General features: G+C 35.7%; 1 protein-coding gene across 4 annotated transcripts in view; it reads left to right on the top strand.

Annotated features, from left to right (window-relative positions):
• The window catches only part of LOC106882578 (methylthioribose kinase-like), a 98,247-nt gene that overhangs the window by 76,360 nt on the left and 16,364 nt on the right, over positions 1-5,523 (top strand). The window lies entirely within an intron of this gene.

The raw sequence follows: 5,523 nt of genomic DNA, 5'->3' as shown, positions 1-5,523 counted from the left end.
GGGGGGGGGGAGGGTAATATTTGACTCTAAACACATACTGAATCCTTTCTTCAGTCAGTGTTTGTTGTTTTATGGTTATTCCAACACTCATTTTTAATATACAAATCAAAATCAAATCAAATTTGCAAATTTGATGACTGGCACCCATGCCAGTGGCGTGCTAACAGCACCATCCGAGCATGATCATTGCCAGAGCAGCTGACTGGCTTCTCTGCTGGTGGCACGTAAAAAGCATCATTCAAACGTGTTCATTACTAACGTTACTTACTGGTGCTTGTGCCGGTGGCATGTGAAAAAACATTTGAGCAAGGTCATTGCCAGTGCCGCTGGACTGGCTCCTGTGCAGGTGGCATGTGAAAAACATCACTTGAGCATGGCCATTGCCAGTACCGTGTGACTGGCCCTCATGCCGGTGGTATGTAAAAGCACCCACTACACTCTCAGAGTGGTTGGAGTTATGAAGGGCATCCAGTCATAGAAACTCTGCCAGATCAGATTGGAGCCTGGTGTAGCTATCTGGTTTGTCAGTCCTCAATCAAATCATCCAACCCATGCTTGCATGGAAAACGGACGTTAAACAATGATGATGATGATGATGATGATGAAAGTGGATATCAGAAATTTTGGGACTTTTTCAAGAGGGATATTTATTAATTTCAAAGAAGTACAAAACTCTAATCTCCTTCAAAGTAGGATCCTCTGACTTCAATACATTTGTTGTAGCACTCCAGCCTTGCTGTGACAGTCCATGTAAGTTCTCCAAAGTGAAGGTATCCAGGACATATAATAGTATAGATGATACCCTTTCAGTTGAAAAAGGAATCATCATAGGCTTCCTAGTTGACTTGCTTTGCTTGGCCTCTTGTGCCAGTGAAAAACATGCTCAGCTCATGCAAATTAATCCATAACTAGTCTTGGACAGTTCATAAGTTTTTGTAGCATTTTTACCAAGTTTAACACAAAACTTTATTGACATCCCAGTTACATTCTTCAAACTAGTCAACTGTGACAAGCAGTGTTTTAACATGATGTGTTCAAACTGCTGTTACAGCTGTCTCCTTCAATCTGGAATAACGAAAGTTGCCAGGTCAGCTTATTAAATGTATAGTAATGATAAACTAAAATTACAGTAATCTAGGACAACTATCACTGCCTCACTTAAAAAAAAAAGATCCTAAAACGTCTGGAATGCACCTTGTGTGTGTGTGTGTGTGTGTGTGTGTGTGTGTGTGTATTATAATCTTCATTTTAATAACCACTTTTCCTTGTTTGTTTGGGTCAAATAGAGTTTTTTTAAAGCAAATGCTTTATGGTCAGATGCTCTTCCTGTGATCGATATGTTTTAGAAGAAGATTGGAAACAATTGATATCACTTGTATGATAGTGATACTCATTTACAACAAGGAGACACACAATTATTTTTTTGTAGAATCCTTATCAATAGCACTGCCTTCACAACCACCACTATTATTATTTCTAAGATTGTCACAAGACCACAAATGTGTGTGTGTGTGTGTGTGCACATGTATGGAAGTGGAGAAATGATGATTAAATCCATCTTAATACACCACTGGTACTTTTCTTTTTATTGTCCTACTGAGAGATCAGATGAAATCAACTGGAAAGATTGGGACTTATAGGGACATAACTAAATATAATAATCCTTTCTTCTATAGGCACAAGACCTTAAATTTGGTGGGAGGGGTATAGTTGATCACATCGAACTGAGTACTTGACTGGTACTTAATTTATAACCCCAAAAGGATGAAAGGCGAAGTCGACCTCGGTGGAATTTGAACTCAGAAAGTAAAAGATGAATGAAATGCTATTAAGCATCTTGCTCGACATGCTAACGATTCTGCCAGTTCACCACCTTATAACTAAATATAATAATGCATTGTTTTGGTGCTCTACAGATTACACTATTCTGACTGTAGTGTAGACTACATGGAATAAGAATCTTTAACATTTTTGGAGGGAGGGTTATAATTGATTAGATTGTTCTAATATTTGGCTGTATTTATTTTATTAATCCTGGAAAGATAAAAAGCAAAGATGACACTAGCATGATTTGAACTCAGACCATAAAAGGATGTAATTAAATACCATGAGGTATTTATGTCTTTATGATACCCACTCACATTCAGTATTTTGAGTTGGGCTGAGGCTATATGTGCAGTAAAATTGAACATAAGAATTTTGTGGTTAAGAAGCCAATTTCTTCATCAGTCAACTATGCATTCATATCAAGATTAAATTGAATATGGTAACATAGATTAAACTACAACAGAGGCTATTTTTACTAGTTCCAGCTGGATGGCTGTGGCTATACCATTATCTAAATTTTAATTGCCAATTTGATTCTTAGCTAAAAAAAACATCAATTCTATAATATTCATAAAACAATAAATTCATATGCTGTCAGGAGGAGAGAATTTTAATGTTTTATTGGGAAGAAATAGGCTTTCTTACCACTACATTGAACCGTTTTGTTTTGTGAATATTATTGCACTTACTTTTGTGGCAATAGATTATCTGTATATTCATGTATTTGTTTCTACCTTAAATTTTGTGAAAATAGTTGATTTTATTACAAAAATGCTTTAATTAATGTACTCCTACAAACAAGCCTTTTGTTTAAAATGACTTACAGCACATTTCTGGGCCCCAAAAGCTTTAAAACAAAAGAATTTTGTTCTGTATTTTATAAACATGGAAAATAATTTTTTCCCATTTCTGGAAGAGAATAAATAGGAAGAAACATGCAAAAACACAAAACACACAAACACACACACAGACAGTATTATTTAGCAAAAGAAATTAAAAATTTTTTTTTTTATAATTTCAATATAATTTTTGAAATAAATGAAAGAAGTTAACGCAATTTCAGGCATCTTCATGGCACAAGATAAAAGTTGACTACTTTCATTGTGTATGTGTCTACACAAAGCTTTTCTTTTGTTTGTATATAGAAAAAATATATTTGCTATAGGAAAACCACACAGAAATATGGTATCAAAAATGCTGTAGCTTTATCTGCTTCTGGTAAGACTAGTAGCAAGTCTTTATAAACGTTTTAGAAAGAAAGTCTCTGCTCTGTCTTTCAATAATTTGTATGTAAAATTAAATATAAGCATTACCTTTACATACACAAAATCAATGAAGTTATAATTTGTCTTGTTCTGCTGGTATATATGTAACTGTACATAAATTTTTCATTTCAAGTTTTGAAAAAACATCTTTAGCCAAATCATACTATCTACTTTTTCAAAGCATACAAATAAAAAAAATTCTTTAAATAAAGAAGTAGAGGGAAAGGCAAAATTTCAAAATAAATGAAACTTGAAAAATATTTTTCAAATATTATTGTAATCTACTACATAAGATTCATGTAAATCCAAAGAAATCATCTAAAACAAAAACAAAAAAAAGTTTTATGGTGTGCTTTGATAAGAACTCCAACTTTTTGAAACAAACAATAGATTTATACAGAACTAGCTTATAAGCCACACTCTGTGTGGACTTTTAAGCTAGCTCCTGCAGAGGGTTAATTGGGTCTGCAGCCCAAAACTAAAGAGAGCTAAATAGCATGACTATAATACATCTATAATGACTATATACCCCGGTGGTGTTTGATCAGAGGTTAAGGACATGAGAATTAATTCTGTAATGCAATCATTCCAGTCCCAAGTTGAATTCCAACTGTTGGCCAATTTGTCCCAAAGTTTATATCTCAACATGAAAGTTACAAAGCGAATGTCATTTATCACCCCATTGATCTCTGATGTCATCTGATAAATATCAAACAAGATGGCATGAATCAGCCAAGAAATAGCAAACTGCTAGAACTAGCAACCCAAATGCTTTTAAATCAGATCCCAATGCTGGATGTTCAAGAACTAAATGAAGGGCAGATTTTCAATCCCGGGATCATCCTGGTTCCAAAAAGGTATAATATGTCTATGTAGAACAAAGGCAGACTGAGATACAGGGGTCCCAGGCAGACAGACAGAATTTAGCTTTTATTAATATAGATCACCATGATTCTCAGTCACAAAATACAGGATGAGGAGAGAAGAGAATTAAAAAGTTTAAGTTTGTTTCAGAGACAAACAGCTGAAGAAAAACTGAAGAGTTGATACGAATCACAGCTGCCAAAGTAACCATGTATGCTTGATTCAAGTGTGTGTGTGTGCGTGTGTGTGTGTGTGTGTGTGTGTGTGTGTGTGTGCAGACACACACACACACACCAGTACCTCACACTTCCCTGTTCAACACCACTATATTTCACACTTGCAAACATCTACACAAATACACCCACCCTACAAAATCACTATAGCACTCAACCCAACCATATTCCCACTTCCAGACACAGAAACACTCTTATTCTTGCACATAAATAGCCATCTCTCCTCCCTTCTTATCTCCCACCATACAACTGCATGCTCATCTGGTTACTAACTGCCTATCTATTTTCTATCTTTTTTATTTTTCTTCTTTACCTGGTATCAAAAAGTTCCTTGACTAATTCTGTAGCACACCAACAGATGGCAGCACATGGCTGTATGTACAGTGAGAGCTAGCAGTGACCTTCATGCGGCAGTGTGCCAAGTGACATTGCTGTGTTTACTTCGCAAGTTGTGAAATTTGTCTTTTTGTGATCACATATATGCTGTAGTCTGTGATTTTGTCATGGACAGGAACAAAGAGCCAACATGAAATTTTGCATTAAACTTGGGAAACCTGCTACAGAGACATTGAACATGCTTTGGCAAGCATACAGTGATGACACAATGGGTTGTAAGCTATGTTTTGGGTAGCATGGGTACTTCAAAAGCAGAAGGATGTCCCTGGAAGATGATGAGCAATCTGGAAGACTTGCCATGAACATCATGCCTAGAAATGTAGTATTGTGCATTGAGAATTCATCCCTCAGGGCCAGACTGTCAAAATGTTGTTCTACTGCAACATTTTGAAGCATTTGAGGGAAGCTATTTGGTGAAAGTGACTGGATCTGTGGTGCGTGAATAATTGGATACCTCATGATGAAAGTGCACCCTGTTACTTGTGAGTTTCTTGCTAAAAACAACATGGTATCACTTCTGCACCTGACCTATTCACCAGATTTAGCATCTGCAGGCTTCCATCTCTTTCCCAAGAGGAAAATGCAGCTCAAAGGTTGCCATTTTATCACTGTTGTTGAGATGGCAACCTTTGAGCTGCATTTTGATCCAGAGTGAATTGTAGAAGTTCATCAATCTGCTTACAGAAAATGACTTTCTCACTCACTCTATTCTTTTCTCTTTCTTTTGATGAAGGACTAATGTTCAAAATGTTAAAATGTTAAGACTCTCTTCCCATTAGAGCATTAATCTTACTGTATTTGTTAAACATTTTCCCTCCTGTTGTGTTTTTTATTGTTTGTTGCATTTATATTTCATATGTACATATGTATATACATAAGTATATATATATATGTTGTTGTACTTGGGGATGGTCATATTGCCAGTTTAGCCAATATAT

Source organism: Octopus bimaculoides, chromosome 9 (genome assembly GCF_001194135.2).
Source record: "Octopus bimaculoides isolate UCB-OBI-ISO-001 chromosome 9, ASM119413v2, whole genome shotgun sequence".
Classification (NCBI taxonomy): domain Eukaryota; kingdom Metazoa; phylum Mollusca; class Cephalopoda; order Octopoda; family Octopodidae; genus Octopus; species Octopus bimaculoides.
This window is presented reverse-complemented; position numbering and strand designations above follow the sequence as displayed.